The sequence below is a fragment of the Rhipicephalus sanguineus genome, chromosome 5, assembly GCF_013339695.2.
Source record: "Rhipicephalus sanguineus isolate Rsan-2018 chromosome 5, BIME_Rsan_1.4, whole genome shotgun sequence".
Lineage (NCBI taxonomy): Eukaryota > Metazoa > Arthropoda > Arachnida > Ixodida > Ixodidae > Rhipicephalus > Rhipicephalus sanguineus.
In genome coordinates, this window is record NC_051180.1 from 175694099 (window position 1) to 175708138 (window position 14040).

Genomic DNA, 14040 nt, shown 5'->3' on the forward strand with positions numbered 1-14040 from the left:
TCGTGGTCCCACTATAGCGAAATATTTCTATCAAGTGAAGCTTAAGACTTCGGTACTCAAACTGTCCCTTAAAGAAGAAAAGAAAAAACAGACAATGAAATAACACGGCAGTGATAAAACGGAGTTGCCGCGCGCAATTTTAACCTGGAGCCAAGTTTGTGCAGAACCACCCATGTGCTTAGATATATAGGTACGCTTGCAAGGACCCAGATGTTCAAAATTATTCCCGATGGCGTGCCTTACGTTTATGTCCTATAATTACACGCAAAACCTCATCATTTCTTTTTACATTATCTTGAGCGTTTGTTTGGAGTTGTTGTAAGTTGATGGAAGGCAGCGGACATTATTAGTTTGAAAAAAAAGAGAAGACTCTGTTGCATATAATAACCGGACCTTTGTTGCATCACTGTCGTGCACGTAACCAATCGATGAAAGCTCTCTGCTAAACATTTACCTGCGTATATATGTGTATTCGTGTGAACAGTGCTATTGAACTCATTGCACATGAATATGAGCTGGTATACAAGTGAACAAGAAGTAAACCCTTAAGCAGTTCAGTCGTGCTACTGCAGTGCCTAGTACACAAAACACAAGCTAAACACGTACAGAGAAAACAACAAAAAACGGTATATAGTGCGTAAGCGCAGTGTCATCCAGGGCGAGCATCGCTTTCATCGGCATATTGAGCTTCTCTCACTAGTAATAGTAACGTTGGATGATCTTCGTGCATCGATTCAACAATGAAGAGCGTAAATGTTACCAGTAAGCTGCAATCAACGCTGTTTATTCGCCGACAATCACCTCAAACCGCTCATAACGAAGCGCCGCTGTGTGCATTTGTATACGCGCCTCCGGACGCCTCTCCACACTAACGCGGCGACGGTGCTGCCACCTACAAGTCGATCTCGCGGCCAATAGTAGTTTTAAAGCAGGGCTAAAATGGTCGGGAAGTGGAAAACATGGAAGTCGAGAGAACGACTACGCAGCGAGAAAGAAAGATATGGACAAATAAATGAAGCAAGGAAGACAAGAAAGATAGAAAAAGATCAAAAGACAGAGAAACAAATAGTCAAAGAGATAGAAAGACACAGACAAAAAATGACAACGAAGAGAGGAAGCGTAGCCATGTATAGTATAGAGTAGCAAGGGTTGAGAAAGAGACAGGTGAGAGGGTAAAAGTGTAGCTAAGCCTGGGCCAGCTAAGTGCTTACCAGCTCTGCCATGACCCAGCCTTGCGCAGGCTGCGCAATTTTTTTGTCAAGAGTTCTATAACGGAAGCTGTTACGCAGAAATAATTTTTAATGTTGTTCCACTGTCATTTGTTATAGTAGCCTCTGGACTGGTCTTTTTAAGCGAGCAGCTGCCGAAAGGTTGCCTATATCAACATCTCTTGCTGTACGGTTGCCCATAAATGATTGAGCAGACAATTTTGGTCTCTTTGTCTGCTCTCTCGGTCAGGCTATGCAATACTCTGAAGTTATAGAAATAATTGTAATATCTGGGTTTTCACGCGCCAAAACCACGAATGATTACGAGGCACACTGCAATGGGGGGCTCCAAAAATTTCGCCCACCTGGGTGTTCTTCAAATCGCACCTAAAGAGAAGTACATGGACCTCTAGCATTTCACCTCCATCAAAAGACAATCGCCGCAGCCGGGTTCGAACGCGTGGTTCTAAACTGCAGCCATGTACAGTAGACACTGTACAACAGCGGAGGCTCGTACAGTGAAATCAACACTAAAGAGTGACTGGTATAATCTTCTGCATTGTTAGAGCATTAAAAAACTAATCACATGTGGTGCTGCGTGCACTTCTTATAACAATTATCAGCATATATTTCGTGAGGTCGTAGCCCTATACCTTTTCTCGGGAAAGCAACACCTAGCTCGTATTCTCAAATGCGTACGTTGCAGCAACAACAAAGCATCACGATATTTGTATGTCGGCTGGAAATTGCAGGAAATGTACAAAATTAAAAGTTGCTCCTTGAACTGCTGTGACGTCTACATTTATGCTCGAAGTTGTATCGTGACAATGTCTACGACACGTTAAGGCTCACGGATGTTACGTAGGGAGGAATGCAAAGCCATTAAGGATAACGTAAGGACCTGCCATTTGGTCTCAGCGTAATGGTTGGCAAAACTGCCGCGGCTTGCAAACAAGACAGTAATTTCTCGTCACCACGTGACAATCTGAGGTTACTGCTAGGTGGCCATCGTGGCGTTTCAATATGGTGCTTACAGGGCGAGTAATTTTTTGCATAACTGGCGTACTCTATCCATAGTCAGGAATGGTGAAGTGCACGGCAATTTATTGTACGTCATGTGTATATAGTTCTTACCTTGTGTGTTGCTGGAGAGGTTGTAGATGACAGCGAATCCTAAGTAAATTGCTGCCATCGGCACCAGGTAAAACAGCAGATCAAAGATGAAATGTGTCCCAAGATAAACGCATCCTGATACACCAGTCATCAACTGCAATTCCCGGGCTTCGTTGAAAATTTCCATGGAAGGCAGGAGTACGAAGGTGGATGTGATCAGTCCAATACTCACAGGTAACAACAAACCCCAATAGAACCAGTTGTAAACGATCAATCTTTGTACTTGATACAGAGGATTGTAATTGTCTGTGTATCGGATCTGTAAAGATAACCAAATACAGCAGTTAAAGTAGTGGGCGCCAGGGCAAGACATGAGCTCTTTATTAGTGCCGTATGTGAATTTCCTCACTATTCATGGCAGAACCAAAATGTGATTTAGGTACCGCATGTGACTGTAAATTGCCCTTTAGGCAGGATGTGAAGGAATGGCCCAGTCGACCTTTTTTCAAAATGATATGTGCGCTCTGCGACGGCTGGTCAAAGAGCCAGCATAAAATCATAAAGACGCGCCGGTTTCGTTATAGTTTGCTACTGTCACGTTTTCGAATGGCTGTCGTTACAAAGGCCAGCATTACATGGCCTTTTTTGGCTATTTTACGTAAGCAATTAGCATGAAAGCATCCCTGATTTCCTTCAGCGCATGCTAATGTTCTACTACCGTGCCTAGAGACACGAAACATCAAGCAGTCAGCAGTTGCTTCCTCAGGTGCAAGAGATAGCGCGTCGCTTGTGTGGGCATTATTCTATGTAGGATATCCTTTCTGCTTACCGCGCCGTCGTTCGTGCTGAAATATTGCCGAAATTTCTGATGTTAGAGGCACGACCTCTCAGTGTAGCACTTAGTGTCACTGCTAGCCTAAAATCTCCCGAATAATTAGGAATTTGTCGTCGTTGGTGCTTTTCACACACCCCTGAATACTTACCGAACTCCAATATCAAAGGCAATATTTTGCCTGAATGCAAATGCACGGGCATGCGAAAAAAGGCATTTCGAAGCTTGAACAAGAAAAGGTCGCAGTTTCGCTGCAAGTGTGAAGTGATGAATTTGACAAGAACAAACTGGAATGTTATACCAACTAAGGCTAGCAGCTCACTTCTTGTCTACGTGGCTGCTGCTGCGAACAAAGTGACCTTCGAGCTGTCTGTGACTTCAACGCAAACACAAATACGAGACCACAGCACGTTCAAAACGATGAGTGATCTGCTGAACGCCTCTAGGTGAACGAGGTACGCACGCACGGCCCTGGGTGACTACGACCGGTCGGTGAAAGAGTGCATTTACAGCAGACCTGTGCGCTGGCTCAGAAATCGCCGGCGCTGGCGCGCCGCTGTTTCCACTTCTGGCGGTGCGCGTGAACGGCGCGGAGTTGAACGGATCTGTGGCAGCGTTAGAGAGCTGGTGAGGAGACACCATTAGAGAGCTGGTGAGGAGACAAATTTGTCCCTTGAATTTTTTAGCAAAGCCACAGTTTTGCTGACATGGCAAAGTGAATGCGATGGCAACAAATCGTAACGTTATACAAATAAGGCTAGCAGCTAACTCTTTTGGATCCGATCTCGCGTAACTCTCCAAAACACTCGTGTATGGGAATACAGCCGCTTCCCGGGAGAGAAGCGGTTTTCGTGCAATCTGCCGTCTTAGTGGTCTCAACGCGAAGGGACGAGATCACAGCGCGTAGAGAGCCTTACGAGCCGTGTGCGGGCGTCTGCCGAGATAGCGCGCGCACCAGCGCTCGCCTCTGCGCACTTATAGTCCAGAATCACAGTGGCTGCTTCAGCCAGGAAGCGCTGCCCCAACCCTGGCGTCCCTTCATGCTCCTTCGCCCAGCGAAACACGGACGGGGCGCTTCCTCTCTGCTTGAGGAGCAATCGACAGCGGACCTCGAACGCGGGATGATGTTATCGCACGCGCACTCCGCGCGACGGAAATGGGCAGCTTGTCTAAACTGTGCTTCAGCCGCTTTCCTCGCCAAGCGCTTGCGAGCTTTACTCGCGGATAGAACATAGGATGCGCGGCGGGATGTAATCGATTTGAACTTTATACGGAACATGAAGGCGACGGTGAAAATCCGACGACAGTGTCCATATAACTGCTACCGCAATAAATATATTTAAAAACCATGGAAGCGGCTCGTCTTTTTACTGGAGAGCTGCATCGCCTCCGCTGTAAAGAGTTCGTCCGTTGAAGAATAAAATAATCTGGTTCCTTTGTCATCCTTAAAGGGCCCCTAAACCACGAGTACAAAAACGAGGGAGTAGTATCTTTCTCGCAGTCACTACCCTTTTTACAGTTGATATCTCTTCGCCACTCATTTCTTCATAAAGCACGCGTTGAATATCAGCCCTAGGCGTTGAGCCTATCAGGACCTCGTTCTTTTGTGCTACACGCCGTTACCTCCACTTTGCAGTCGGGAGTACAAAAAAATGAAATGAAATCAGGCGCTCGCGCACGATGACCATGCGAGACCAGGAAGAACAGCTGAGCCACTGCATGGTAAAGCAGGGTATGAGACAATTCACAACTGATATTTGCCGCTTATGGACCAATCGAGAATATGTACCCTAATCACGTACCGTTAATCAATGTTCTGGCGTCAAGAAGTGCGCGAAAAAGAAAAGCCAAGACAGAATAGCGCCCTTGTTTTTTCTTAGTTTCAGGGGCTGTTTGGGGGCCACTAAAAAAACAGGGCGTGCAAACACGGACACGAGAGAGTAGTGAAGACACCACAAACCCCGCTTCGAATTGAAAAATCGTGTAGCGGCGGGAAAGAAGGTAGACACAACTTATTTGGGCATTCCCAGGAAAGAGGCGCAACCTATCAATCCCTGTACACCTATGCAGGGATTGATACGTATCAATAACTGTTCACTCTGTGCCCTTATTTTTTGCGTCGGTGTTTGCGCGTCCTGCCTTTTTAAAATGAACACCTACCAATGGATGAGCTATCTATCATTCTAAATTTTCATTGTGTTTACTTCAAAATTTATTTATCGATTTCCTCTAGTAAAAACGAAAGGAAAAAATGTGTACGAAAGCATCGACATATATTACTTATCTGTTGTATTTATCTGTGCACAACGTACTATGCCCCAAACTCCAAAATACTATCCAGCGAGCTGGGTTGTCGCCCTTTAATTCTGGAGGACGCAGCAGCGTTGAAGTCAGGCAATGCCCGTGAGACTTGTAGAGGAGACAAACATACCATAACTTCCGGGGAGCTATTTCGACGTGTCCTTCTGATGGATACGTCCAATTCGACAGAGCGCATTGAGTTCCTCAAAAATGCGGCGAGCCATGACGTCATCGCGCTCTTCACCACGTTGAAGCAGCAAACCCGCCAGCACATGCCCAGCGTAAGAATAAAGTGCACGAAATGTATGCAGTAACAGGACACTTAGCAAACTTGACAAGTCTGAACTTGCATATAAACGTGTCCCAGACGTTTGCCATACTGCAGTGAATGCGTACCGATATTCGCAGGTGCGTTACGGTGGGCGGCCAAATTAAACCTAACTCGAGGGCTAACGCGACCAGAGCTTCATGCACGACTTCCGATATGTGCACCGAAAACCGGATCTTGAGTTGAATTGGTATAGCGCAATACGGGGAAAGAAACGGCCGAGCAGACCGACTGTCATGGGTTCGTAGGCTTCTGGGAGAAGAGGGAGAAGAGGAGAAAGAAGAAATTAGAGAAAAGATGGATATTAAACGAAGAAATATAGAATAAAAAAAGAGGAAGAGCGTGCATTGAAAGAGAATTTAAAAAAAACGAAAAGAAGAGGGAGAAAAACGCGCACGGGAGGCGCCGTGGCCGACGAGGGGAAGGAAGAGAGCAGGGTGCGCTTGGAACGGGCAGAGGCGCGGACGAGCGGCGGTGGTCGTGGCCCGAGGTCCGCCAACAGAGCTCCTGGAAAAGTGCCCCAGCTTTTCGCAGCAACTGTACTGTGACCTGGGAGGCATGACCAGGACGGCGACCAGCTCGCACCAGCGAGACCCTTCTCCTGACGTCGCGCAGATGTTCTGCGACTATGCTCCGAGGATCGCGCACCAGATGACGAGCGGCACAGCCGCTGCAAGTACCTCACGCGGCGGTGACCGGCAATTGCGGGTACTCGACGGCGCAGCAGACGGTCGTGCTCCTGTGAAGCAACGCACTTCGCGGGCACGACAAGTCGTCGTCTCAGCAGCTGCTTGATGTCAAGGACATCAAGCAGTGTCGAAACTGTAAATATTTTCTTAGTTTAGAGATAGTGTGGACAAGATATTTTTGTTTATTTAGTCGGATTTTCTTGTTTTCACTACTTCTTGTGTATATTGTCTAGTTGTTTCTTGTGTAAAAAAAATTTCGTTGTCCTCAGTGTTCCTGTGTTGTGTTTAGCCATCTAGGGACCACGACAACGACACAAGCGGACAGAGCGCTAACTTCCAACTGAGCTTTATTTTCAAAATTCATCAAATATGTAGACTTGCGCAAGCATACAAAAAACACCCTAACGTAAGGCCAAGATTAGACACAACACCGCAACGTCACAGACTAAAGATTCATAGACCGTTCGCCCGATAAGGAAGGACACTTTCTCAACGAAAGTTCCACTGAGGCAAGCGAGCATGGTAATCCGTTTGCGTGAACCAACTTACACATCGTCATTTAGGACTGCAGTAACGTTTGCCCAAGCTGTAGTTCTATTAGGGTAAACTGAATCCCAGCAAAACAACTCACTTTACCAGACAATCTGATCAGTCATCATTATGAGACTTAGCAGAAACGTGAATGAAGAAGCCGGGTAATTTCAGCAAGATGAATGGTTCTTAGTTAGAATATATTTGTTCATAGAGAAAATGGCATAGAGCTCGCAGCAGCTTCCACGGACCTTCGTTATTCCACTGAAAGCAGGAAGCTTCATTGTTCCCACATTAAAAGCCTCCTCACTAGGACACTTTGCAAGTGACGGCTGTTTTCTCGAAGGTGAAAATCGGTGTATCGGGAAAAATGTACAACTATAGTCTTCAAATTGGTTTCTCATAAAACCTCTCAGAAGAAGCACAAATGACAATTACTAAGTCGCTAGGTGGCGAATATTACCTGCAGATTTCATACATTCCTAATTCACTTCGGCTAGCATTCGCGAGTGACGAAGCTCCTCTACATTCTCTGAAGTTCCGTAGGAGACGGAGTGCGTCACGTTCACGTGACAACCTCCACATGCTTTACTCCTCTTATTCGTTGACTGCGGTCATGCAGTGACGCCATCATTCACTTAGCAGTAGATGGAAACGTGACAACCCGGGCTCGTGTGCCACGCTCCAGCGTCATTATACGGCCAGCTTCTGCAGGTAAGGTCGCGTGGATGTAAACGGGACCTTGAAGATTCCGGGAGCAAATTCGACGTAAGCGTGAATGCGTGTGACCTGTCGGTCCCGTTGGAAGCCCCATTTGCGTGAATGGAGGAGCATGTGTCCTCTTCTAAATTTCCACCTCCTTCTTGACCCAGTGCCGGTTATCGTTTGACAAGACCTTCACCGCTTGGCGATTTACTTGACGCATTGGCCTGGCTGCTATGGCTAAGCCTTGTGATAGACCCGATAACCATGCAAGACAGTAACGTCTGGGTGGTAGAAAAATTGACTTTAAGTAGACATTTTATTACGATAGCAATTATATGGAGAGTCTCGGCTGGTTTTGCCGCCGCCCTCATGCACCGTATCTGTATAAGATTGTATATATATATATATATATAAGAGTACTTAAGAAAAAAAATATAACGGCGAGCGTTATATACACACCCTTTACCACTGGCAGCACTCAGAGACGGCAGGCGCTTATACGCGTTTCTACATTACCAGCGAGATGGCGCGAGGAGCACACCGGGCGCATTTAAAAGTCGTCGGCCAGCTCGCTCGCTCCTTCTAATATTTGCGCAAAGAGAGCCTTGCCATTTCGCTGTCTGCTCGCGCGGTAGTTGCTGCCGGGAAAGGATGTTTCTGTAGCGTAGCAGCGCGGCCATCACAAGCCACTTTTCTTGCTATCGCATTCATTGCTTCGCCCTTGCGGCGAAACTGAACATCGTTAAAATCATCTGTCCAACTTTGACGAACAAAAAAATTATGTTAAAACCAGATATGCATTTCTACTGACAGTAACATGTAGCGCTGCGAGCTTTGCCTGCTGTATTCAAGCATCGATACATAAAATTCCCAGTGTAGGAGCCTTGAAGCTTCAGCTCTGATAATAATGACATATTTTATGGAAAGCGGCAATGCGTTGTAACATTTTCAAATGTCATCGGTGCATTACAACCCCTTGTTCTCTAGTAAATCTTGCCTAAATTGCTTCTGAAATCCTTCATAAAGTGGTTTTGTCTTGCGTAAAAATTTCCAGAACCGAATGGTTGCGAAATCCACAGTAGGTGCATGCTACACAGGCTGCCATTCCAGGAGCTGCATCCCGAACACGCTTACGAATTTGGGGCAACAAGAGCTTTCCCAAATCATCGTAGCAACTTTCCGAAGCATATTATAGGGATACCAGAAGAGCAACTTCACTCTGTTAAGGTGGGTGGCATGCGGAACTCGCGGGCGCGCTCCCATCTATGCTTCGTGTGCGTTCTTCATAAGGACACTGTTTCTTTGGTGTTCTCACATTGTACGGTCGGCCTATACTTGTGCGCACGACCGTGTTAGCGCAGCGCTTGGTGGCGACTGACGTGGCTAAACACGCACGAAAGGTGTACCGCTCCACTGAAGCTTTCCGCGCCTCATTTGTTGTTGCTCTTGATCCGGGATCAACCCACCTTTTACTAATCCATATTGTCACTTGCGACGTTATCTTGTGATGTCATGCTGTTCCGTTATGATGACATCACAAATTTTGGTGACGTGGGGCATCATCATGACTTCACATGATGACGGTCAAGTGTTTTTTTAGATGCGAAGGCATCTCTTGCTCGGGGGAATGTGCGGCAACGTGCTAGTCCGCACTCACACTACACATGCGCAATTCTCCTCCTTCCCTCTCTCCAACAGCTGCGCGTTACTCTCTCCACTTCTCTACCATCACCTGCTTGCGCTTCTCCTGCGTTTTCGCTTCTGCTCTCGCGGCGCATGCGCTACTCTCCTCCTCTAGTCTCCTCTCCTTCAAGTGGTAGAGCGCTGCGCGCGTTCAGTCCAGCGCTTGCTTCGGTTGACTCCTCTGAAATCTGGGCTCGACATGCCGATATTCTCTCCTACGCAGCGCCGCGATGAGCGCCAGCGCATGCGCGTCCCCTCCACCCCTCCCTCCCCTTCTACGCTGCTCTCCTCTCGCACGCCTGTAGACCGCATTCCCCGCTCGACCTGTAAGAATTACCGGCCAGGCTAGAGGGAAGACACGACGCGCGTAGTGTTCCTCTTCGCGTTTCACGACGCGTGGTCGGTAGCATGCCCGAGGTCGGTAGCATGCCGAACGAACGCCAACGGAACGCGATCGTGCAAGTGCTCCGGCTTCGCATCGCCTCATGGTCCCCTTTAGCGGGATATGGTGTAATTTTTATTTCCGTACGTGGACGGTAGCGCAAACACGCCGCAAAATCAAAGAGGTGTTCAATTTACAGCTCGTCCATAAGAACATCGACATTTGTCCGTCACATTATTGCCGACCTACCTGTGCTTCTTCTTCTGTCAACTGGAATGCTGAAATTCCCGTGTGGAAGCGTGCTGTCGGCTGACCAGTCTGTTGTCGCAGCAACACCGTGTCAATCAGGTTTCGCTGGATGATGTACCCCAGTACGCTTAATGGGTTGTTCCACATCTCGATTCTGAGCCACAGCAGTAAAAATGAAATGGTACATCATTAGACTCTGAGTTTGTTCAGTTATTTATTTCGACCACTCCCGCTGTGCGGGAGTGGGCGAAAGCGTCTCGCGTGTTCTGTGCAGCAGCCGGCAGAGGAATGGAGCCGTGTGAAGCTGTTTCCGGAGCTTTCGAATGTCGCGTAAGGATTGCCGCGTCGTAGACTGCTGATATCTATAAGAACTGCCAACGTTGAATCAATTTTTTGTTTCATTTTTCGGTCGTGACCCTGCTTCAGGGCCCAGGAGAGCACTGGATTCACAGCGTACCCCGCGTTAATCAAGTGATCAAAAATGTTCACAAAGCAAATGCTGTAGCTACTTCGCTCTAAATTTCCGTTCCACGTCACTTAGTTGATATTTCTACAGTGGTGACGGGGAAAGTAGCAGCTGGCAAAGGGTAATTCCACGCCAAAACTCCCAGCCAATTTGGCGACCGTCGCAATTCTATTCGAAAAGAAATGTGCTGATTTATTGCATTGAAAACTATTGCTAGATTATTCTGGAGAGAAAGAAATTATTGGTCTGTATTTTGCAGAATGTCGTTCGAGTGTTGTTTGTCAGAAAATTTATTCTAAGAATACCATTTTCTTTCGTTTCCATATGACATTTAGCTTCTATATTAATCAAAGGCATTTGTGCAAGCCGTTCGCAGCTCAGTATCATTACTGCAATTTTTCTGCCATGTACGCCTCCATAAAATTTGGTAAACTCATCTGTGTTTGCACATTCCCTGTTGTACTATTTCGCTATGTATGAATATCTGAGCTGTCAATATTTCCTCTACAAATGGTATATTTTGCGGTAACAATATTCTCACACCACTGTACTTTATATACCTTGCAAATCACGAATATAAGAAAATTATCACTATGGTCCTCATTGAGACGCAATTTACATCACGTAATGCTGCAAATAAAAATCAGCTTTATACCTCAATCGATAGCAAATAACCAGTTCTGCTTATATGGCAAGTTTCATCATTACAATGTTTGTTCTAAATAATGAAATAATTTTTGAAGTTCCCCATTGCGCGGAAATGTGGTGCCAGGATGACGACGCATTCAGCCGAAGGTACTACTTCTTCAGCAGTTATATTGGGCTTTGCGGTGGTGGTAGGGTGGTGGTATCTTTATTGCTCCCAGAACAAACAACAAAAAATAATAAAGAGGGGACCAGTACGAAGGCTGGTTGTGCTATTTCAGAGGAGGTCGGCGGGGATCCCTTGGGATACCGCAGCCTCCACCGCGTGCTGGATGAGCCGGCATTGGTCTTCTGGCTCGGAGGTATATTCTGCTGTATAAGAGGGGGTGTGGGAAGCTGCCTGTCTGTAGTTTGCGCCATTGGACGGCCTCACGTCTTGTTAGATCGTGGTGTGCAGGGGGGTATACGCATCTTCCGAGTCGGTAATACTGGAGGATGTCCGTATAAGTGGTGAGTAGTGAGTCGCGCGGCATAGTTGTATCAGGGGAAGCGGCGCGGTGAACCCTACACTCGGCTCGGCAGCTAAGATCTCGGGCGAGTGTGTGCACCTGGGCGTTTCCGCTCAACGACTCGTGGGCTGGAGCCCAAAGGAGTAAACGGGATGTAGAAGAGGGGGGAGCAGAAATTATAATGTGTAACGCCTGGCGGCAGATGCGGCCGGCATCGTAGTTGCGGATGGCTTGTTGAGAGTCACTGATGACAACTTTGGTAGTAGGGTCAGCTAGCGCAAGCGCGATGGCAACCTCTTCTGCTGCGGTGACCGTTTCTGTTTTGCGAATGCTGCATGCTGTGTGCCAGCTACGGTAGGGGGCGAGGGCCACCGCCACCATCGCTGGCTTCGAGGGGTGGCAAGAGGCGTCCGTATACGTGACGTCCGGACGTCCGCTGAAGCGCTTCTCGAACTGACGTGCCCAGTCGGCCCGTCTCTCGGCGTGGTGTTCTGGATGCATCCGCTTGGGAATGGGAGGGATGCAGAGACTTCGACGATATTCTGGTGTGAGGTCTGCATATTTGGGGGCCGCCCTCGTTGGTGAGACCCCAATTTGCTGCAGTATCGCTCGGCCGGCGTGTGTGAGTGACAGCCGCTCATATTGGGCGGTGAGGGTAGCTTCAATCAGCTCGCTCACTGTGTTGGTGATGCCGAGAGCCATAAGTTTGTGAGTGGCTGCGGACATGGGAAGACTCAGGGCCGTTTTGTATGCTTTACGAAGTGTCGTCTCTAGCCGTTCGCTTTCGGCGCGGGTGAGACGTAGGTAAGGTGCAGAGTAGGTGATGCGGGAGCAGATGAAGGCTTGGACGAGGCGCAGGAGGTTGGACTCTCGCATACCTCGGTGTTTGTTGGAGACTCGCTTGAGAAGGCGTCCGATCTGTACAACCGACTGACGATGCGTTGGAGCGAAATAGTATTGCTGCCGTTTGCCTGTAAGTGCAGGCCTAGAATCCTGATGTGATCCGTTCGAGGGATGGGGTTACCTTGGACCTGGAGGTTCATCTCAGGAAGTACCTTTAGTGCACGTCGTCCTGGGGACGGGATGATGATGTACTCTGACTTAGTCGCCGAACAGCTAAGGCCAACTGTATCGAGGTACCTACCGACACGATCGATGGCGGTCTGGAGAGCCTCTTCGATCTGGCCGTCGCTGCCCTGCGTGATCCAAAGAGTCAGATCGTCAGCATACAGGCTGTGGTGTAAGTTGGGGATGTCAGCCAGAAGCTTAGGTAGTCCTATCAGTGCGACGTTAAAAAGCAGCGGTGACAGAACGGAGCCTTGCGGTGTGCCGCGGTTGCCAGGAGAGACGATGCAGGAATTTGCCGTGCCGACGCCCAGTTTTATTTTTCGGTCGGTGAGAAAGTCTCGCACGTATGCATACGTACGATGTCCGACGCCAAGGGTCTGTAGTTGTCGAAGAATCGCTTCGTGGAGGACGTTGTCGAAAGCCTTGGCAACATCGAGACCAACAATGACTTTTGTGTCAAGGGTGCGTGCATGACGACCTGGTGATGAAGAAGAAGCATAAAGTCCGGTGCTGCTAGATGATGGCGAAAGCCGAACATCGTGTCTGGTAGGAGGTGGTTGTCTTCGAGGTAACGAAGGAGTCTAGTCTGGATCACGCGTTCCATCAACTTCCCCACACAGGAAGTGATAAAGATGGGGCGGAGGTTGGCCAACGTGGGTGGTTTTCCCGGCTTAGGAATAAAGACTAGATTGGCGCACTTCCATTCTTTCGGAATGGTACCGCTGGCCCAGCATTCTTGAAGGTAGTCGGTGAGGGCATGAATATAGGCATTCCTAAGCATTGTGTTAGAAATGCGGTCGGGGCCTGCTGCTGAGTTGGTCTTAAGGCGATTAAGTTCTGCTCGGACTTCAGCTAAAGTGATCGGAGCGTCTAAGGTAGGATTGTCCGAACCCTGATAAAAGGGGAGGCTGGTTGCCGGTTCGGGCCGAATGTAGGTGTCAATTAGCTCTTGTTTGAGCTCATCTGGCGTGCCAGGATACAAGTGGAAGATTCGCTCTAGCTGTTGGCGTGCTTGGAGCTTTCCTCCAGCTGGTTCCAGCAGATGTCTGAGAAGGCTCCACGTATTTCGAGTGTTAAGGGTCTTGTTCATCTGGCAACAAATGTTGTACCAGCTCTGCCGGGTGAGTCCGATTGCGTAGTTCTCTATGTTTGTGTGGGCGCGCGCCAGCCGACGGCGGATATCGCGGTCCCATTTTCGAGTGGACAGCAGGGCCTCGAGCGACTTCTTGCGCTTCCAGAGATGGGCGTAGTAACGGTCGCAGTAAGGGACTGTGTCTTCCACGTCGACCGTTTGCGTGGCGTCCGCCACTTGTTTGACAATTTCGGTTGTC

At 48.3% G+C, this 14040-nt stretch overlaps 1 pseudogene; it reads right to left on the bottom strand.

Moving 5' to 3' along the window:
• Positions 1-11409: 11409 nt before the first annotated feature.
• LOC125758479 (uncharacterized) lies at positions 11410-13313 on the bottom strand (annotated as a pseudogene).
• Positions 13314-14040: the final 727 nt, after the last annotated feature.